Source organism: Lepus europaeus, chromosome 11 (genome assembly GCF_033115175.1).
Source record: "Lepus europaeus isolate LE1 chromosome 11, mLepTim1.pri, whole genome shotgun sequence".
Taxonomy (NCBI): Eukaryota; Metazoa; Chordata; class Mammalia; order Lagomorpha; family Leporidae; genus Lepus; species Lepus europaeus.
Window position 1 is genome coordinate 71,334,645 of NC_084837.1, and position 23,305 is coordinate 71,357,949.

At 37.9% G+C, this 23,305-nt stretch overlaps 1 long non-coding RNA gene across 1 annotated transcript in view; it reads right to left on the reverse strand.

The window, feature by feature from the left end:
• Positions 1-7,927: 7,927 nt before the first annotated feature.
• The window catches only part of LOC133769559 (uncharacterized), a 75,049-nt gene continuing 59,671 nt past the window's right edge, over positions 7,928-23,305 (reverse strand). The window contains exon 3 of the long non-coding RNA XR_009867209.1: positions 7,928-8,175. This is a non-coding gene — a long non-coding RNA (uncharacterized LOC133769559). The remainder of the gene's footprint in view (positions 8,176-23,305) is intronic.

Consider the following 23,305-nt stretch of genomic DNA (forward strand, 5'->3'; position numbering starts at 1 on the left):
ATACTGATTTCAGATTTTTGGGATAAATACCTACAAGTGGAATTGCTGAATCACATGGTAATTCTATTTTTAGTATTTTGAAGACCCTCTATAATATTTTCTACAATGGCTGTACAATTTTCCTTCCCACTAATAGTATACAAGGGTTTATTTTTCTCCATTCTCACACCAACACTTGTTATCTTTTGTGTTTTGGAACAAACAATGTAATTAGAATGAGGTTATATCTCATTGTGATTTTTTTTTCTTTTTTTTGACAGGCAGAGTGGATAGTGAGGGAGAGAGACAGAGGGAAAGGTCTTCATTTTTGCCGTTGGTTCACCCTCCAATGGCCGCTGTGGCCAGCGCATCGTGCTGATCCGAAGCCAGGAGCCAGGTGCTTCTCCTGGTCTCCCATGAGGGTGCAGGGCCCAAGGACTTGGGCCATCCTCCACTGCCTTCCCGGGCCATAGCAGAGAGCTGGCCTGGAAGAGGGGCAACCGGGATAGAATCTGGCGCCCCAACCAGGACTAGAACCCGGTGTGCCGGCGCCGCAAGGCGGAGGATTAGCCTGTTAAGCCATGGCACCGGCCCTCATTGTGATTTTAATTTGTATCTTTTTAATGATTAGTGTTGTTATGCATTTTTTATTTATCTGTATGCCACTCATATGTCTTCTTTTCAGAAATGCCTATTCAGGCTCCTTGCCCCTTTCTTTTTGTTTATTTATTCATTTATTTATTTATTGTTATTTATTTGACAGAGTTAGACAGTGAGAGAGAGAGACAGAGAGAAAGGTCTTCCTTCCGTTGGTTCATCCCTCAAATGGCCATAAGGACAGCACTACACCGATCCAAAGCCAGGAGCCAGGTGCTTCTTCCTGGTCTCCCATGCAGGTGCAAGTACCCAAGCACTTGGGCCATCCTCCACTGCCTTCCTGGGCCACAGCAGAGAGCTGGACTAGAAGAGGAGCAACTGGGACTAGAACCCAGCACCCATATGGGATGCCGGCACTGCAGGTGGAGGATTAACCAACTGAGCCACGGTGCCGGTCCTCCTTGCCCCTTTCTTAATGAGATTATTTTTTTCTCTATATAGAGTTGCTTCAATTTATTATATATCTTGCATATTAATCTCTTAACAGATATATGGCTTGAAATATTTCTGCTACACCATAAGTTATCTCTTGTATTGTGCAGAAAATTATTAGTTTGATATAATCTCATTTGTCTATTTTTCTTCTTGTTTGTGAGGATATGGGAGAACAGGCTACCATAATTTATTTATTCACTGGAATGTAAACTGGTACAACCATTATGGAAGACAATATGGAGATTCCTCAGAAATCTGAAAATGATCTACCATATGATCCAGCCATCCCATTCTTGGGAATTTATCCAAATGAAATAAAATTAGCATTTAAAAGAATTATCTGTATCCCCAAGTTTATTGCACCTCAATTCACAATAGCTAAAATTTGGAATCAATCCAGATGTTCATCAACGGATGACAGGATAAAGAAAGTGTGACTGAGATGTGATACACACACACACACACACACTATGGAATACTACTTAGCCATAAAAAGAAAGAAATCCTGTCTTTTGCAACAAAATGGATGCAACTGGAAACCATTATGCTTAGTGAAATAAGCAAGTCTCAAAAAGACAAATATATGTTTTCTCTGATATATGGCAGTGAATATGGAATAAAAAATTTACAGGAATAAAACATTTTGTGATATGATTTTTGTTTTTAGACCTTGTTTATGCTCCTGTGGATCTGTGGTCTTTCTATTTTTACTTGTTGAAATTTTTCAATCAGTGCTAGAATAATAGGCATATGGGGAACTTAATCTGATTATTATAGACTATTAATCAAATGAGTATGTATGCTGGTATGAAAAGAAATTTTGTTTCATTTTGTTTTTTACAGGCAGAGTTAGACAGTGAGAGAGAGAGAGAGACAGAGAGAAAGGTCTTCCTTTTCCATTGATTCATCCCCCAAATGGCCGCTACGGCCAGCGCAATACGAAGCCAGGAGCCAGGTGCTTCCTCCTGGTCTCCCATGCGGGTGCAGGGCCCAAGCACTTGGGCCATCCTCCACTGCCTTCCCGGGCCACAGCAGAGAGCTGGACTGGAAGAGGAGCAACTGGGACTAGAACCCGGTGTGCCGGCGCTACAGGTGGAGGATTAGCCACGTGAGCCGCAGCGCCAGCTGAAATTTTGTTTCTAACTACAAGGTTTACTACATAAATAGTGATTCTTTTTATGTCAGGAAGTGATTGAATATGTGTTTAGAAGTTTTAGTTGAAGCTCTTTTTTTAAAAAAGATTTTATTTATTTATTTGAGAGGTAGAGTTACAGACAGTGAGAGGGAAAAACATAGAGAAAGGTCTTTCGTCCGTTGGTTCACTCCCCAATGGCTGCAAAGGTCGGAACTGCGCTGATCCAAAGCCAGGAGACAGGTGCTTCTTCCTGGTCTCCCATGTGGGTGCAGGGGCCCAGGCACTTGGGCCATCTTCTACTGCTTTTCCAGGCCATAGCAGAGAGCTGGATCAGAAGAGGAGCAGCTGGAACTAGAACTGGCACCCATATGGGATGCTAGCACTGCAGGCGGAGGATTAACCTACTGCGCCACAGCGCCGACATCTTGAAGCTCTTATTTCATTTTTTTTTTCATTTATAGATGTAGAGGTTATTAGTTTGCTGAACAGTTGTATACAAAGAGTTTTATTACTAAATGTTTTAGAGTGAAGGATATGATTCTTTCTTGTTACCTCAAAGAAACACCTTAATACAGCCAAAATTTCCCCACTTTTTCCACTAAAATGGAACATATGCTCCAGTTATTAGATAAAGCTGTAGCTTTATTAGTATAATAATGCAAAAATAAATAAATATTTATTCACTTAACCAAAGGAGTAGTGTTGTTACAAGGAATACTGTGATTTTTAATTCTAAAAGTAATGGAAATCATATCTAATGCTGACATTTAGGGACCTGGTTGCTTGGCATTATTAGCAATATTAATCTTCCTCCTACTTATGTTGAGAGGTTAATAAGTTCAAGTTAATTAATATCAGTAAAATTATGCAAATCTAGTATCATTTTCATGTAGTACTAGAGTTTCAAAAGTTCATGGGAAATTCCCATTAACTTTAAATTCCATTTTTCCATGAACTTTTTGAGGCCAACTGTACATGTTAACTGATTCAAATGTACAGAGTATATGACGTATATTAATATAAGAAGCTAACATTCCATTAGAAGCTTACTTTGCAAGAAGACTACAGTGCCTATTTAAATACCACAGCTATTAAAAGTCATTCACTCATTCATTCTTGTGATAGATTATTCAATGTAATGTTTTTAAACCTATTTGCCTGCTTCTGCCTATCTAGCTTATTTAAATCTGCTACCATCCATGCTTAATTGTTATACTATCAAGCATATCATACACTTTAATAACACCAAAAGAACACTTTAAAATGTAAATTTATTGAAAAAGAAGGAGTACATTTGGAAATTTAATTACATACTTAATCATTCTACAAATATTTATTGAGTGCTGACCATATGGCAGATGTAGTATGTCCACTGTGCTTGTGAATGTTTTCTTAAATTTTCATTTTCAAATGTTCATTGCTAGTATATAGAAATGTGATCTATTTTATATATTTACCTTATATCGTCTGAATTTACTAAACTCCCTTGTTAGTTATGTGAACTTTTTGTTAGGTTCCTTTCTACATAGATAGTCATATCATCTGTGAATACTTATAACTTTATTTCTTCCTTCCCAATAAGTATGACTTTCTTTTTCTTGCCAAATTAAACATTCTTTCATGATTAAAAAACTCAACAAATGAAATATAGAAGGAACCTATATCAACAGAATAAAGATTACTATATAAGACAAACCCTTGGCCAACATCATTCTTTATGGAGAAAATTTGAAAGTGTTTCCTTTAAGATCTGGATAAGACAAGGGTGTCCAGTGTCACCACTCTTATTCAATGTAGTACTGGTAATCTTAGCCAGAGCTTTAGGTGAGAGAAAAAAAAAAGCATACAAATAAGAAAGCAAGAGGTCGAATTATCCCTGTTTTAAGATGACATGATTTCAATAAAAGAACCTTAAGGACTCTACTGGTAAGCTATTAGCACAATAACAAATTAGTAAAGGTGTAGGATACAAAATCAGTAGCATCTCTTTGCATTATTTCTCATCTAGATCGTGAAGTGTTTTACTAATGTTATTGAATTGTCTGTCTATATGGTCATATCTTGTTGAATCTCCCTACAATTATTATTTTGAATTATTTTTAGGCAGTTTGTCAATTTCCTTTTCTTTAGGGTCTGTTGCTAGAAACCTATTGTTTTCCTGTGGAGGCATCACACTCATTCATGTTTTTTTTGTGTTCCCATGTTAATATTTGTGCATCTGGTGGCTCAGTTGCCTGCACATATTTTATAAGGTGGCTTTTGAAGTAATGACTTTCTCCTGGAGATTGTCCTAGCCGGTCAGTTGAGTAGGTCATATTGCTTAGGTTCCAGTTAGTTGCAATAGTGTAGTGTTAATTTAACTGTTTTAGCTGTGTTTAACGTTGGTATATTAGTCAGCCTTTCATTACTACAATGTATGCCTACGACAAGCTGCTTATAAAGGGAGGAGGATTATTTTGGCTTACAGACCAAGATAGGATGGAAGGGGATTGATTTGACCATCATGTGAGGCTAGAGAATGGCAGTGGTAGAGTACATGCAGAGGCAGGATCACACGGTGATTCAGGAGGCAGGGTGACTGGCTGTCCCCGATTTTATTTATTTATTTATTTTAAAGATTTATTTATTTATTTGGAAGATAGAGTTACAGAGAAACAGGGAGGAATGGAGGGAGAGAGACAGAGTGAAATCTTCCATCTGCTTGTTCACTCCCCAAATGGCCACAATGGGCCAAAGGCAGAAGCCAGGAGATTCATCTGAGTCTCTGACATGGGTGGCAGGGGGCCAGGCCCTTTTGCTGCTTTCTCAGGCACATTAGCAGAGAGTTAGATCAGAAGTGGAGCAACTGAGATGTAAACTGGTTCCTGTATGTGATGCCAGGATCATAGGCAGTGTCTTAACCTTCTTTTCCACAATACTGTTTCCCCAATTCAATTTATAACCAACTCTCTTATGAGAGCCACTTGCAAAATTCCCCAGTGACCTAAGGACATCCCACTAGTCCTATACCATAAACACCATAATTAGATTGAGTTTCTATCCTTTTATGACTTTGGGTTTGAACCATCTGTATAGCAACTGGCAAGACCTATCTCAGTAGCCATGGATTCAGGAGTTTGTGGAACTGCTATGGCCAGCTAGGATGCAGCTCACTTTGGCAAGGCAAGTTTGCAAGGTGACCTAAGTTGTGGGGATATGGGTATCTATCTGGAGGTTATGTGGGGTTGGGTATGCTTTGCAGGCCTATTTTACAATGTAATTCTTTTTTTTTAAAAAAAGCTTTTATTTAATGAATGCAAATTTCATAGGTACAACTTTAGGAATATAGTGGTTCTTCACCCCATACCCACCCTCCCACCCCCACTCCCTTCTCACCTCCTACTCCCTCTCCCATCCTATTCTTCACTAAGATTCATTTTAATTAACTTTATATACAGAAGACCAACTCTATACTAAATAAAGATTTCAACAGTTTGCACACACCCACACACACAACGTATAAAGTACTGCTTGAGGACAAGTTTTACAGTTAATTCTCATAGTACAACTCATTAAGGGTAGAGGTCCTACTTAGGGAGTAAGTGCACAATGACATCTGTTGTTCATTTAACAATTAACACTCTTATTTATGATGTTAGTGATCACCCAAGGTTCTTGCCATGAGCTGCCAAGGCAATGGAAGCTTTTTGTGACCACAAACTCCATCAGTATTTAAAGAAGGCCATGAGTAAAGTGAAAGTTCTCTCCTCCCATCTTTCTTTGATGGCCATTTCTTTCCACTGGGGTCTGACTCATAGATTTCCTTCATGTAGGATATTTTTTTGCCATGGTGTCTTGGTTTTACATGCCTAAAATTCTCTCATAGACTTTTCAGCCACATCCAAATGCCTTAAGGGCTGGTTCTGAGGTCAGAGCGTTACTTAAAGTGATTGTCATTCTATGAGTCTGCTGTGTGGACTACTTCCCATGTTGGGCATGCCCTCTTTTTAATGCTGTTGTTTGATAGAATCTTGTAAATCTCTAACCATGATTTTTTTTTAATTTGACAGGTAGAGTTATAGACAGTGAGAGAGACCAAGAGAAAGGTCTTCCCTCCATTGGTTCATTCCCCAAATGGCTGCTATGGCTGCCACTGCACCCATCCAAAGTCAGGAGTCAGGAGCCTCCTCCTGGTCTCCCATGTGGGTGCAGGGGCCCAAGCACTTGGGCCATCCTCCACTGCCCTCCCAGGCCACAGCAGAGAGCTGGACTGGAAGAGGAGCAACCAGGACTAGAACCAGCGCCCACATGGGATGCTGGTGCCGCAGGTGGAGGATTAACCAAGTGAGCCACAGCACCGGCCCCCAACCATGATTTTTAATTTTCTAATTTCTTCTTATATTTGGTCTGACTGTATTATTTCTGGAAATTTGTTTTCTAGCTTTGATGTTCTTTCTTCTGTCTCATCTATTCTATTGCTAAGACTTTCCACTGCATTTTTAATTTGGTCTATTGAATACTTCATTTCCAATATTTCATTCTGGCTTCTCTTTAAATCTCAATTTCTTGGGAGCGCTTTTCATTTAGATCATGAATTTGTTTCTGATTGCTTCTAAGTAATCTGGCTATTAATTGTCTGAATTCTTTTGGCATATCCTTGATCTCTTCTTCTTCAGCCTCCATTATTGAAGAATTGTATTGCTCCTTTGGCAAGTTCACAAATTCTTCCTTATTCTTATTAAAGATTTTTCCTTTGTTCTTCAGCATTTCTGGTTGATTTTAATTTGTATCTGTGTTATGATTTCCTTCTGCTATAAGCTGCTATGTGTCTATGCAAGTGGAAGCATGCAGCCCTGCTCCCTGGAGCCCTGTTTACTTCTAGATTGTGATGGAGATGGTGCCAGGACTTTGGGTCACTAAGTCCCGCCTACTGGGGACGGGCTCACTTCTCACTTGTTCATTTAACAAGCTTGGGTTTTTGCAATTTAGGACTACTCCTTGTTGTACAGCTTGCATGGTGGGAAAAAAAAATCACTCTGAAATGTTGTGATCTCGTTCCCGGGTGTGGGGTGTTGTGAGGTGGCCCCTTCAATTGATGGGTGTGTGCATAAGAGGCAAACACAGCAGCACCCTGCTTGCACTTGAAAATGTAACAATATGGCTTCTCTCCCTGGCTGTAGGTCGGGTTGTGGGAGGCAGGAGACATAGATGGGCTGTGGAGTGCCCAACCTCTCTGTTTGTTCCTCTATAATTTCTCCTTCTTCGTACTGGGAGCTTCAAACACAGTGCACTAAGCTTCCCTGCCGCTGCCTATCCACAGCTCTGTGGACTCACAATCTCTCACCTGGTTCTCTGTGGGGAGTGAGTGGCGCCAAGCTCCTTGTTAGGTCTCTGCTGCTTCTTCGCTGTGCCTCCACCACTTTTCCTTCCTCTTTGCTCCCTTAGCGTGGACCTGAGCAGTCTGGTGAACTCCTGGGCTACTCTGTGGGAACTTCTTGCAATTCTGACAGAGGCTTGTATCCCCTTTGCTTATTAACTACTATTCTCTGTGTGACTTGGGATGTTCTGTTGCTATACCACCATCTTTGGCCCTCTTCTCACAATGTAATTCTTAATCCTAAATTTACTTTTAACATGAAGGTAAATTTTATGATTAAAGAGGGAAGTCAAACCCTACATAGAAAAAGTACAATGTTCTTTGCAAACAGACTTTAAACATTTTATTTTATATTATTGCTTATAATAAACCAGTTTTGTAATATATCAAAATTTCAAAGGTGTGCCCTTCTGAATATTTCTTTTAAGGGATAATAAGTTTCTAGTCAAAGGACCACTTCTTTTTAACTATAGAGGAAAAGTCTGTGGCATAATGTAGGAGAGAATCCACTCAGACTATCGTATCAGATATTAGACTTGATCTTCATTCTTTTTGCTTGCTTCTTTCTATTCACTGTGTGTTATATTGTCAGGTTAGAGCAGTGTTTCTTAGTCTAAAAGAAAAAAAAAACACATTCTCTTGTCACAAGCACAGATATTCCACACTCTTTCTGGTACATTTAAATTTTCCAAGTAAATGAAAATGTTTTGATAAAAACTTTTGTAACTTTTTAGTTATCGTTTTCATTGTATTCAAAAGAGACCAAACAGAGATCTTCCACCCACTACGTCACTTCCCAAAAGCCCACAACAGCCAGGGTTTGGTAAGGCCAAAGCCAGGAGCCCAGAACTCAATCCAGGACTCCCATGTTAGTAATAGGGACCTAAGTACTTGACCCATCATCTACTGCCTCCCAGGGTATTCATTAACAGGAAGCTGGTCAGAAGTGGAGGAGGCAGGACTCAAACCAGGCACTCTGATATAGGATGTAGGTGTCCCAAGTAGTACCTTATCCTGCAACAAACACCTGCCTCTCACAAAAACATTTTAAAAAAATCACTTTTTAAAAGATTAATTTAATTATCTTGAAGGCAGAGTAACAGAGAAAGAAGGAGAGGCAGAGGAGAAAGAGATCTTCATCCACTGGATCACTCCCTGGATGGTTGTAATGACAGGGACTGTGACAGTCCAAAGCCAAGAGCCAGGCCAAAGCCAGGAACCAAGAATCCCATCCAGCTCTCCCACATGTGTGACCAGGGCCCAAGCATTTGGGCCATTTTCTGCTGCTATCTCAGATACATTACTAATGAGCTGGATCAGAAGTGACACAGCCAGGTTTCTGAGAAATAGTTCCCATGGGCAGGCCCCAGTGACCTATAGATTTCCCGTTGGTCCTGCCTCCTTTCCACTGTGATTACTTCAGGTCTCCACTCTAACCCATCAACCGTTAGCATTAATCCATTAACTGTTAACACGAAAATCTGAGTTTAAATGTCTATATGAGTTTGGGGAGTCAAGTTCTGTTTAATCTATAACACTGTTTATCATCATTGGGAAAACCTATCAGGCTCTGTTGTCTAATCTGCCATCATTTAAACAGAACCAACAAGGCAGGCTTTTAGCTTAGGAGTTAAGATATCACTTAGGACCCGCATTGATATCAGGGTGCTTGGGTTCAAGTATCAGCTCCACTTCTGATTTTAGTTTCTAGCTAGTATGCACCTGAGGAGGCAGCAGATGATGGCTCAAGTCCTTGGGTCCCTGTCACCCATATGGGAGTCCTGGACTGAGTTGCAGGTTCTGGGCTTCAGGCTGGCCCAGCACCAGCTGTTACATGCATCTGGGGAGTGAACCTGGAGATGGAAGATCTCTCTCTTTCTCTTTCTTTCTCTTTCTTTGCCTTTCAAAAAAACTACATGAACATTTTAAAATAAACAAACACCACCATCAGAAAAGCTACCAGATACATTCTTCAACAGTACCTTCTCCGAGATATTTATAATTGAAAAACTTTACATATTGTTTCAATGAGCTATATTAACTCTTCCCTTCTTTTGCCAATTTGTTTTTGAAACAGCCATATTGACTGTGAGATGATGCAGGATATATAAAAGGATTTGTTCTAAAATTTCTATAGTGTTACATAAAATATAAGGGGGAACTATAGGGAATTGAAGGAAGAAAGGCAGTGATAAAATAGAAGAGAAGAATGTAAGAAAGGGAATGGACAATGATAGAATGAGTGTGTGTATGAGGCTAAGAGATTTTAGCCTGAGGCCAACATTGCTTTTTAATCAATCTTCTTGCCTTCTTTAGCATCCTCCTCTAATTTAGCTTATCCCAAGCCAGAGTCAATCCAGACACTGCAACCTTAGCCATATCATCCTTTGCTTGAAACTTTTTTTTAAAAAAAACTTTATTTATTTATTTATTTAGAATAGCAGAGATCCTGGGACTCAATCTGGGTCCCCGTATGGGTGGTGGGTGGCAGGTATCCAACTATTTGTGCCATCACTTACTGCCTTCCAAGGTGTGCATTAGCTGAGAACTGGAATGGAGAATGGAAGCAAAACTCAAACCCAGGCACTCTGATACGGGATGTGAGCATCTCAAGCAGTGTTTTCACTGCTAGGCCAAATGTTTGACTCTGGTTAACATTCTAGAGAATGAAGTCCCTCTGTGATCTGACCCCAGACTGTTGTGTTAGCCTCATTGACTGCTACCATTATCCTTATGCTTAAAAAATTTTCATCTCCTTTGAGATTCTGAAGAACAACGTATATGTCATTCCTCTGTGCCTTTGCAATGTCTGTTTCTTCTATCTGGCAGGTATGGTTCTTTTCTCTGTTGGCCAGTGATTCTCCAGTACCTCCTCTCTGATGTCTTCTATACTTTCAGTGAAAGTCAATAATTTCTTCATACACAAAACACTGGACATAGTATTTCCATTTTAATAAACAATGTTGTGGAGTTATTATTGGTTTTGTATTTGTTTCCTAACTGATTTGTGAACTCATTGTGGGTAGGAACTATGATTTATTTGTCACTTTGTCATCTGTATCTGACACTGTGCCTGATAAATGTAGGCTGTTAGAGAATGTTGGTTGACCTAAATTGAACAGCCAAACTAACAAGAATTCACCAGTCTTTCACTTTGAAGACTCTCGTGTCAAATAGGCTGCTATGTTATGAATAGCGTGAAATGTAATTTATCTTCTTTAGTGAAAAGATGTTTTTATGGAAGAAAGCCAGGTCAGATAATCATGCTCTCTCATTTCCATTTAGATAAAGATATCCCAAAGGCAAAGGTAATGGACTGGAAACTTTTTATTTAGAAGGAAAAAAAGGATTTGAAATTTTTTATAAGCTATTTCAAAAAAGTAAGTTGCTGTGCAAAATTATACTTCTGAAAATAATGTCCAGAGGAACAGCAGCTCTAGAGAATATGAAATCCTAGTATGGCTAGATTCCATTTTCATTTTGGCAACAGCCACAGCTGTGGCCAGCCCAGCAGATGATGCAATGCAATTGCAGATTTGATATGGGGAAAAGGAGAGGTTTCCTGCCTTGAGGTAGTTGGTGCATAGACCCTAGTCCCTCCCCTTTCTTTACTTCCTCTGCTGCACTTTCAACAGCACTAATAAATATATTGGTGAGTTAGGCAAGAAACAGGATTTGAGTTCTGTTTGTATTCTTGAAAATGATCTTCTGTATATAATTAAAAATCTTAATGAAGAATGTTATGGGAGAGGGAGTAGGAGATGGGATAGTTTGCGGGTTGGAGGGTGGTTATGGGGGCAAAAACTGCTATAATCCAAAAGTTATACTTCCGAAATTCTTATTTATTGAATGAAAGTTTTCCCAAAAAAAGAAAATTTGGTAAAGGGCCTTAAAAACTAAAATGAAAATATTATATTGTGCCTCTCTAATTCTTACCAAGTATGTCTTTGTATTTGGACAACTACCAAGTTAAGCCACAGAGAAATGTTTTACTTTGAAATTTTTTTAACTTTTATTTAGTAAATATAAATTTCCAAAGTACAGTTTATTGATTACAGTGGCTTTTCCCCCCAATAACTTCCCTCCCACCCGCAACCCTCCCATCGCCCGCTCCCTCTCCCATTCCATTAACATCAAGATTCATTTTCAATTCTCTTTATATACAGAAGATCAATTTAGTATATATTAAGTAAAGATTTCAATAGTTTGCACCTACACAGAGCATAAAGTGTAATATACTGTTTGGGCACTAGTTATAGCATTAATTCACATTGCACAACACATTAAGAACAGAGATCCTACATGGGGAGTACGTGCACAGTGACTCCTGTTGTTGATTTAACAAATTGACACTCTTGTTTATGGCGTCAGTAATCTCCCTAGGCTCTTGTCATGAGTTGCCAAGGCTATGGAAGCCTTTTGAGTTCTCCGACTTCGATCTTATTTGGACAAGGTCATAGTCAAAGTGGAAGTTCTCTCCTCCCTTCAGAGAAAGCTACCTCCTTCTTTGATGGCCCGTTCTTTCTACTAGGATCTCACTCACAGAGATCTTTCATTTAGGTTTTTTTTTTTTTTTTTTTTTGCCAGAGTGTCTTGGATTTCCATGCCTGAAATACTCTCATGGGCTCTTCAGCCGGATCTGAATGCCTTAAGGGCTGATTCTGAGGCCAGAGTGCTGTTTAGGACATGTGCCATTCTATGACTTTGCTGTGTATCCCACTTCCCATGTTGGAGCATTCTCTCCCTTTTTTATTCTATCAGTTAGTATTAGCAGACATTAGTCTTGTTTATGTGATCCCTTTGACTCTTAGTCCTATCATTATGATCAATTGTGAACTGAAATTGATCACTTGGACTAGAGAGATGGCATTGGTACATGTCATCTTGAGGGGATTGTATTGGAATCCCCTGACACATTTCTGACTCCACCATTTGGGGCAAGTCCGATTGAGCATGTCCCAAATTGTACATCTCTTCCCTCTCTTATTCCCACTCTTATATTTAACAGGGACCACTTTTCCGTTAAATTTAAACACCTAAGAATCATTGTGTGTTATTTAAAGAGTTCAACCAATAGTATTAAGTAGAACAAAAAAATACTAAAAGGGATAAAGTATTAAGTTGTTCATCAACAGTCAGGACAAGGGCTGATCAAGTCACTGTTTCTCATAGTGTCAATTTCACTTCAACAGGTTTCCTTTTTGGTGTTTGGTTAGTTGTCACCGATCAGGGATAACATATGATTTTTGTCCCTTTGGGACTGCCTTATTTCACTCAGCATGATGTTTTCCAGATTCCTCCATTTTGTTGCAAATGACCGGATTTCATTTTTTTAATGCTGTATAGTATTCTGTAGAATACATGTTCCATAATTTCTTTATCCAGTCTACTGTTAATCGGCATTTAGGTTGGTTCCAGGTCTTAGCTATTGTGAATTGAGCTGCAATAAACATTAAGGTGCAAACAGCTTTTTTATTTGCCAATTTAATTTTCTTTGGGTAAATTCCAAGGAGTGGGATGGCTGGGTTGTATGGTAGGGTTATGTTCAGGTTTCTGAGGACTCTCCAAACTGACTTCCATAGTGGCTTTACCAGACAAAAACAAAGTTCTAAAAATAGCAAAAAGGAAAACGAAGTCCCTTATAAGGGAATCCTCATTAGATTAAGGACAGAAGTATCAGAGGCCAGGATAGAATGGGATAGAATATTCAAAATCCTAAGAAGAAAAAAAAAACAAAAAACAAAAGTAGAAGCACCTGCCAACCAGGAAAACTATACCCAGCAAATTTATCCTCCAGAAATGAAGGAGAAATAAAAACTTTGCATGTCAAGCAAAAACTGAATTTATTTCCATGAAATTGGCCCTACAAGAAATGCAGGAGTCCTACATTAGAAGTGAAAGGATGATAACTACCATCATGAATATAGAAACCTGAACAGCAGAGTAGATGGAGAAAAGATAAAAAGAAAAAAAACTAATTCATATTTTGTTTTTATTATTTTCTGGATTTTATTTATTATATATTAGTTATGGGTCTCTGCAGCATTAGGAAACCTGTTTACCTTCCTCAGCCTTTGTCCTCAGTTTCCCAGGCACTGTCTCCATGGGATTTCCTCCTGCATGGATGCATGTGAGCTAACAGTGCCTCGAGCTGGGAATTACTCAGGCAGACTCATGTTCTTTCCTTTCCGCATAGATTCACCACTGGGATCAAGCATCTTCAAAACAATTAGACTTTTCATATTGCTAAAAGGGACTCACATCAAGAAGAACATAATTCTTACATGTCCTTATGCTAATAATTTCTTTTTCTTCCTAAATTACTCTATTAAAGGCTTACTTCCGTAATTCCAGCTTGGTGACTCGCCCCAAGGAGGTAGTGGGAGGAAGAACTTAGAATGTATTGTGCCCTAGATAAGGAATACCAAGAACAGAAAGACAAGCATGCCCACAAAAAATCCAAAACTGTCTTTCTGTACTCACCTGTGGGTGAAGGGAGATGGAGAGTGTTTTCGTTTTCTTCTTTTTTTTCAATTTTATGTAAGTTATACAAGTTTCCTTTATTTCATATATACATTAGGAACATAGTGATACTTCCCATTCGACCCTCCCTTATACCAACACTCCAACACTTCTTCCTCCTCACTCTCCTAATCCCACTCTTAATGTTTACAAAGATCTATTGTCAGTTTACTTAATATTCATGGTTAGTCATACACTAAGTAAAAAGTTCAACAAATAATATGAAGAAAAAAACCCTTCCTCAACAGAGAGACAAGTGTTGTAAACAATCATCGTATCTCAAAATGTCCATTTCACTCCAAAACATTACCCTTTAGGCACTCTATTAGTTACCACAGACCATGGAAAACATATGATATATGTCTTTGGGAACTTTTCTTATTTCACTAAATATAATGATTTCTAGTTGCATCCACTTTGTTGCAAAAGACACAATTTCATTTTTTTTTACCCTTGATTAATACTCCAGGGTGTAAATATACCATAATTTCTTTATAGTCATTAGTTGATGGACATCTGGGTTGATTCCATATTTTAGCTATTGTGAATTGAGCTGCAGTGATCATGGGAGTGCAAATAACTTTTTCATATGCTGATTTCTTTTGCTTTGAATAAATTTCCAGGAGTGGGATTGCTGGGTAATACGGTAGGTCTATATTCAGATTTGTGAGGTATCTCCATATTGTCTTCCACAGTGGCTGGACCAGTTTTCATTCCCACCAATAGTGGATTAGAATACCTTTTTCACCACATCCTCTCCAGCAGTTGTTGTTTATTGATTTCTTTGTGAGAGCCATTCTAACAGGGGTGAGGTGAAACCTGATTGTAGTTTTGAATTGCATTTCCCTGATGGCTAGTGATCCTGAGCATTTTTTCAAGTGTCTATAGGCCATTTGAATTTTCTCTCTTGAAAAATGCCTTTTCAAGTCTTTTGCCCATTTATTAGCTAGATTGTTTACTTTATCGTTGAATCTCTTCAGCTCTTTGTAGATTCTTGTTATTAACTCCTTATCATTTGCAAAGTTTGCAAATATTTTCTCCCATTCTGTTGGTTGCCTCTTCACTTTGCTGAGTATTTCTTTGGCAGTACAGAAGCTTCTCTAACGTAATCCCATTTGTCAATTTTGATTTTGATTGCCTGTTTTTCAGGGTTTTTCCAAGAAATGTTTTTGTATCCAATGTTGTGCAACATTTTCCCACTATTCTCTAATAATTTGATGGTATCAGGTCATAGATTTAGGTCTTTGATCCATTTTGAGTAGGCTTTTGTGTAAAGTGTAAGATATAGTTCTAGTTTCTTAATTCTGCATGTGGGGATCCAGTTTTCAAGCACTGTGTTTTGAAGAGACTGTCCTTGTTCCTGGGATTGATTTTAACTCATTTGTTAAAAATGAGTTGGTTGTAGATGTGGTACCCTAGGGGCTAGCGGGTACCTGTGGACCCAATGGAAGTAAAAGGGGCACGTTTCTCTCACCCCATCCTCCCCACAACAATGCCTGATGCCAGGCTGAGAGAAGGTGGGCGCCATTCTGGGCCTAAGTAGCAGCTGCAGAAGCCCTTGTACAAGTGCACAGCAACTGGCTAAGACAGGACACCATCTTCTCAGCAATACTGGTGGTAGCACTGGGGAGATGGCAACATTTGGCCAGTGGCTCTGGTGTACTCATGTGATACAGAGACTCTAGTAGAGGGAAAAATCCACATTACCCACTGACTTTGAGCCTGGCTGGGAGGATTGACGGTAGGCTGAGCGCCCATATTAAGGGTCATTTCTTAGAAATAGTTAATATTTGAATCTAGGGTTTGAACTTTTGATAATATGAGAATATTAAGTTGGCTTATATTGATACTCTGTGACTTCAACTAAACTTGAGTTTCTTGAGTGCTTCTTTTAATATGAAGATATTTTTTAAAAATAAATTTTATTGTGTATATTTGAGGTTTTCAGCATAATATTATGAGATACATATGGGGGCAGTTTAAGTTAATGAAAGATGAAATTACAGGGTAAGTTTATTATGGTACAAAATCTTTTGAAATCCATATTTTTTCATGATATGTATTTCTATGAATTTTTGAAGTACCTTTTTGTACATAGTAAAACGCTTACTATAGTGTAGCAGAGTAATATATCTATAATCTCAAAAATAATTTTTTGTGTTATAAGAGCACTTAAAAACTGTTTAACAAAAATCCCTAGTACAAAACAATTCTATTAACTTCAGTCCTTAAGTTGTGTGTTAGGTCTCTAAACTTGTTCATCTAACATATCTGCTATTTTGTTTCCTTTAACCTAGATCTTTAATTTCCTTTCCCCATACTGCCCATGGTAATCATTATTTCATTTTCTATCTCTGTATTTGGGCTCCTTTTAAAATATTCCACATGTAAGCGGCCGGCGCCGCGGCTCAATAGGCTAATCCTCCGCCTGCAGCGCTGGCATATTGGGTTCTAGTCCCGGTCGGGGTGCCGGATCCTGTCCTGGTTGCTCCTCTTCCAGTCCAGCTCTCTGCTGTGGCCCGGGAAGGCAGTGGAGGATGGCCCAAGTGCTTGGGCTCCTGCACCCACATGGGAGACCAGGAGAAGCACCTGGCTCCTGGCTTCAGATCAGCGTGGTGCGCCAGCTGCAGCGTGCCGGACGCAGCGACAATTGGGGCGGGGTGAACCAATGGAAAAGGAAGGCCTTTCTCTCTGCCTCTCTCTCTCACTGTTCACTCTGCCTGTCAAATAAATAAATAAATAAATAAATAATAAAATAAAATAAATATTCCACATGTAAGCAACATTGGGCAATAGTTTTCTTTGTGTTAGTTTATTTCATGTAACATAAGTTCCTCCAGGTCCATCTGTTTTGGGAAAATTTTTTCAAAAAGTTGTTAAAGGCTGTACTGCACACACATGCTCACTCACTTACATTTTCTGTATCCATTCATCTATCAGTGACATTTAGGTTGTTTCCATAACTTAGCTGTTGTGAATAATGCTATGAATGGGAGAGAGTTTTGTTCAGCCTGCTATTCATAACTTTCTTTCATAGTAGTTTCATATTCCTTTTATTCTAGCCCAGAACAAGACAGTTGATTAGAAAAATGTTTTCCGTAAGAAACTTCATCTGGACTTAACTACACCCAGTTAGACTGCTTGTAAACCATACAAAAGGGCATAAAATGTATTCTCTACTATTAAAAATTCTGAAATAGAGGTATAAGGTAGCACATAGTCAGTGAGAACATGTTTTATGTATTTGACAGAATTTTCTGACATTTTGTTGTTGATACTAAAATCAAACAAATGGAACGACAGTATGTCCAGCTGTTAGCTTTGTGAAAATGCTAGACTATAATCACATATTATTTATTTTTCAGGATGACACAGCAATCTTAGAAATTTCAGTCTGTAAGATGATTCTAGAAGAAGAACATCAACAGCCTCCCAAAGAATGCATAATTACTTTTAATTCCTTAGTTGAGGTCATGGAAATAAAAATACAAGTGAGTGAGTTATTGTGGATCTTAAGAATCACTGAAATATTAATAATGAGGATAAAATAAACTTCATTGGGACTTTACTGGCTGTCAGTATTATGCCAGTCACAGTTAGTGGTCAGTGAACTCTTAAAGGATGGTTTCTGAAACAATAAAGGGACTCTCTTTGATTTTCTTCAGACTTGGGAGCTCTGGAAGATGTCTGGTATTAATGGCAAACCTATATAGGGGAGGGAGCAAAACAGGTGTCTTCAGAAGTTCATAGAAATGCATACTATGAAAACAATATACATTGAGTTCAAATTTTTTTGCTCCAAGATAAACAAATCATTTAATTTGATTTTCCATGAATTTTTGAAGTCCCTTTGTTGAAAAATTTGCACTTACAATATTCTTTATATCCCAGTAAATCAGACCAAATATGTTCCAGAGGAGCATTTAACTTCAGAAGTCCAAGTACTCTCCCAAGGTGATTAACAGGAGGCTACCAAGTCATCACTGATCTCAAAGATTGATACTCTCACTCTTTACAGTTCAAAAAACCACACACAGTTTACTCTTAATTTTACTTTCTTGCCCACATGGTATTGTTTTAAATGATGAGCATGGGTATCTCACCTGTTAAGAGAGCCTGATTAATTTGTCTGTTGAAGGCCTTCTGCCAGCTCCTTTGCTTGACTGGCTGATGGAAGAGACTAAGGACAAGGACAGTCTTTCTGAGAAGCTTCATGGTATTGCTCTTCTCTCCCCCGACCCCAAGCCTAGTCCTAGGACTAGTCTTCTCGCTGCTTCTCCACAGGGTGCAGAGGGATTGAAACTTTATAATAAGAGAGTTTAGACTATTCACCCATGGATAGTCCTGTGCAGCAGAAGGAAACTCCTAGACTGGTTACATGTCACTTGACATACTTTTCTGTCTCTCTCAACTTCCTTCTCATCTACACAGAGAACTGAAGATCCCAAGACGTGTTTTAAAATAAGAGTAAATATAAAAGGCATTTTTCTTAGTTTCTGAAAATATAGACATTTGAATAATATCATTGCAGGTCATCCAAAATTATCAGCTTAAAAATTAACCTGCTATAGACTTATTTAATTCTGAGTTCCACCTGCAGGTGCCTTAGCAGGGCCAGGCCAAAAGATTGTACAAGCCTTATACTGCCCACAGGCCATTTATTTCCCACCCATGGGCCATAGACTTTGTTTTACATAATAGAACTTAAAATAAAGTGCAAATACAAAGACCATATTTATATGAGCATCTCTCAGATCAGCAATATTTATTCTATGACTTAAATTATTACTGATAAAGCCACCAAAAGCATTGGGGGGGGACTAACATTTTCAAGTATTTATCACATTTTTCAACAAATATTTGTTAAATATAAAGGAGATTTACAAAGTAAAAAATCAGAAAAAAATCAGAAGCATATTGTGAGAATGAATTATTCAGAGAGAAAAAGGGAAAATGGATAGTGCATACAAATACATGAGAAAACACCTGCTTCCCTATAAACATTTAACTTAATACAGCTCCCAAAAATGTTCCAATGAAATAGCTGCTAACAAGAAATTCAGATTCAATTAACATGCCATTATGGTTTCAGACCTCAGGAGAAAATAAGCTGTCTTTCTTCTCTCTACTTCTAAGCTTTTTTCTTTTCTAGAATTCCCTGATGATGAAGCCATCAGGTTGGAGTTATTTCTTTTTAAGCTTAAAGAAAGGGCACAAGTAGCTCTCAACAGGTTACAAATGATTCGACACATGATTTCAGAAGCTAGGAAAATTCTAGATGCAGGAACACTTCAAGAATTGATGAAATGATTTCATAGCAGGGCAGGCCAAAATTAACAATGCGAAAGTAGGGTCTGTTTTAATTAGCTAGGTGCAATCCATAGCAGAGTCTTCTGAAACAAGGATGGTTGTTGTAGTAGACATTTTTCAGATTTCTTTGATATTCAAATTTGATGGTATTGATTAATTATGAAAATCCTTTTGTTACCTTATGGTAAAATCTCTAGTTCCATACCCAAGCCCAGCCCATGGTGCAGTTTGAGGGATTACAAAGGCACTATCCTATCCAACATTATTTTCATTATACTCAATAAAAGCAAAATTATTATTATTCTATGGTCCTTATATGTGAGGGAGACCATTTTGTTGTTGTATAAGGCTGGGCTTTTCTTCTTAAAAACGAAGAGATGCTCAGTGGTGCCTTGTCCCATTTTACTGAAAGGTTCTTGATGTTGAGAGACATCACAGTAGTTTTACTTGAATCAAACTGGTTAGGTGTAAAAGACTTTAAAAGAGAACAATTTTGTTATCTCTTTGAGTTGTAAATTCTCAAAGAAAATGATATTTATTATTATTTTTTAAATCTTATAATTGATTTCAAAGAGATTGATGTTGCCACCAGAAATCCTAAGCTCTATTATTTCTCTTTAATTGCTAATCAATGAAAGATAGTGAATAATGACAATGTATAGTAAATACATTCATTTCAGGATTGATAAGAGAATGTCCTGTACTAGCAGATTGCAACAAATTACCTTAATATGGAGAAATATGTGCTTATTCTCTTTCTCACCTCTGTTTGTTTAACCTAATAGTTTAGGGCATCACAAGCTTCTACCAAAGTTCAGTAGAGTGGATTTTTTCTGTATTCTTTTCAAGAAGAATTTCTTATATTTTTTATAAATATATAACCATAATGAGAGTTACTTTAATTTTTCAGCCTCAGTTTCCTCAGTTGTAAAGGATAATTTTAAAAAATTCTTTCAACTCTAAAAATATTTTCATTAGTGCAGACTTTTTAATGAATGGCAACAACTCTGGGGTATACAGGAGTCTGTGGATACCACCCATATGCCCTTCATCCCAAAAGTACTAGAAAATATACTCTACCAGCATAAGGGAGACTTGAGAGAAGTCCCATAACACCTGGCAATCAAGCCTACATAGGAACTAGTCTAAATAAAGAGAACAGATGTTTTCAGAAAGACTATCTTTATGGAAAACATAAAATGGAACATATGATTTTCTGTTGTGTTTAACATTTAAAAGATTTTAGAATTGTTTGGAAGACTTTGGGGGTAAATTAAGAGTTAGTACATAGGGGTAAATTAAGAGTTAGTACATAGAAGAATGAACATTGAAAAATTAAGTATTATTAACTCCAGGGAAAACAAAAGTAGTACAAAGAAGAAAATACAATACACATGTGATTCTACTGTAAACCATATTTATATATTGGAAATGATATAATATTGAGAAAATGGGTAAGAGGTCAGAGAAAGAAATTATGTGTATGTACAGGTCAGGTCTTTGAGCTGTGAAAGAGAGCTATATCCTAATATTTAAAACATTTTTTTTGTTTTATTTTTAACACTGATCCCAATTCCCAAGAGGGACAGCTATATTTATTTTTTTTTAAGATTTATTTAATGAATACATTTCCCTCAGGTGATCACTGACGTCATAAATAGGAGTGTTAATTGTTAAAGGAACAACAGAAGTCACTGTGCACTAACTCTCCATGTAGAACCTCCATCCTTAATGAGATATACTATGAGAATTAATTGCAAATCTTGTTCTCAAACTGTACTCTATATGTTGTGTGTGTGGGGGGGTGCAAACTGTTGAAATCAGTGCTTAACATGGAGTTGGTTCTCTATATATAAAATCAAACTACAAATATTTAAAACATTTTAAGATTTATTTATTTATTTGAAAGTCAGAAATGTAGAGAGAGAGAAGAGATCTTCTATCCAAGGGTTCACTCCCCAAATGGCCACAATTTCCAGGGCTGGGCCAGACTGAAGCCAGGAGCCAGGAGTTTCATCTGGATCTCTCATGTGGGTGCAGGAGTCCAAGCACTTAGGCCATCTTCCATTGCTTTCCCAGGCCATTAGCAGGGAGGTGGATCAGAAGTGGAGCAGCCAGGACTTGAACCAGCACCTATATGGGATGCCAGTACTGCAGAGGGGGCATAAACAGCTGTGCCACAGTGCCAGCCCCCCTAATGTTTTATATACAGAAATCAACATAACAAAGAATATCTAAAATGGCAGTTGCAGTTTGTGCATGCGACTCAGAAGTACGAAAGTAAATGATGCCAGGAGAAACAGCAAAACATATTGAAAGTCTTTGTCTCTGGTGAGTGGGAGTCCACAATGGGGATCCCTTATAGTATTTGCTATTATTTGATTTCTCCAATGTTGTGAAGTAAATACTACAATAAAAATTGAAATGTTGGTGCTGGTGATTGAGAGCAGCGGGTTAAGCTGCCACCTGTGATGCCGGCATCCCATATGAGCCCCCATTCAAATGGGTACTTTACTTCCATTCTAGTTCCCTGTTAATGCAACTGGGAAGGCAGCAAAGGATGACCCAAGTACCTGGGCCTTTGCCACCCACCTGGGAGACCCAGTGAACCTGTGGATGGAAGATATCTCTCCCCCTACTCCTCCCCTCTCTCTTCTTTTCTCTCCCTCTCTCTCTATAAATCTGCATTTCAAATAAATAAATAAATAAATCTTTATAAAATGTTTCTAAAAGAGTCTTCTACTTCACAGGACTGGCAGGCAAAATACAAGGTATTCCATAAAAATGTAAATTTCAGATAAATAACAAGTCACTTTTTAGTATATCTTAAATATCGTGTGAGGTAAACCTGTACTAAAAATATTCATTGTTCATCTGAAATTCACATTTTGTGGGGCATCCCAAAATTTTATTTGCTGAATCTGGCAGTCCCTACCATGGCTAAATATTAGTGTGGATCATTCTAGTTGCTGGGGTTACTGAGTAGTAAATACCATTAACCATTTCCCCCTATTCTGGATTTTTCAGGTTCAAGTGAGGTCACTATCTCAATTTCTTCTCTCCCATTTGCCAAACTCATTGAAGATCTTATTTGGACAGAGGTAATGTATAGGCAAGATAGAAACAACAGCATATACTACAAAAATAAGCAAGCAAAAGACCCAACCATGTTATCTCTTTGACTTTGGAAGATTCTACTCTCATAATCCCTGCATTATATATATATCATCCATTGAATGAACAAATACATAAAGCAATAGCTTTATGCTAGTGATTAAGTTACCTATTTCACTTTCCAACTCAGCATATTAGCATAAAATAAATATTTTAAGGATTTAAAAAATACTGATTGGTTCTGGGTATGGTTTGCTCTCAGTTCCATCAACTGATACTTATCTGGATAGAGCACATTTCCACACATTGCCTCTTGCAGACTTTTTTTTTACTTTACAAAAACAAAAATACCTGAAGTTTAATGAGTTTCAAATGCTTGATGAAGACATCATGGGGTAATGCACAAAATAATCAAAATGAGTGAATAGCATGAGATATTAAAAACAAATAACCCAGTGACTCAAACTGTTTTGTGACTGATCCGATGTCCCAATAGATAATAAAAAAAATGAATTTGTTTGCAGCTTTTTTGAAAACACAATTCAATGATGTCATTGGTTCTAATAAGAAGCAGAGGTTTAGTAAAATAGAGGAAATCTTCAGAAGCTGTGTTCATGCTTGAAATGGAGATTGACTGTTGATGGACTTTCTTCAGATGGTCCAAATCAATGGTTCTTAGTAAAATAACCACAGGTGTTATTTGGGTAACAGCAAAAAAATTCCCAACATAAATGCTGTCCAAGACTAAAACTAAAGTATGAATGCGGAATTGCAACAGATAATCAACCAATTAAATC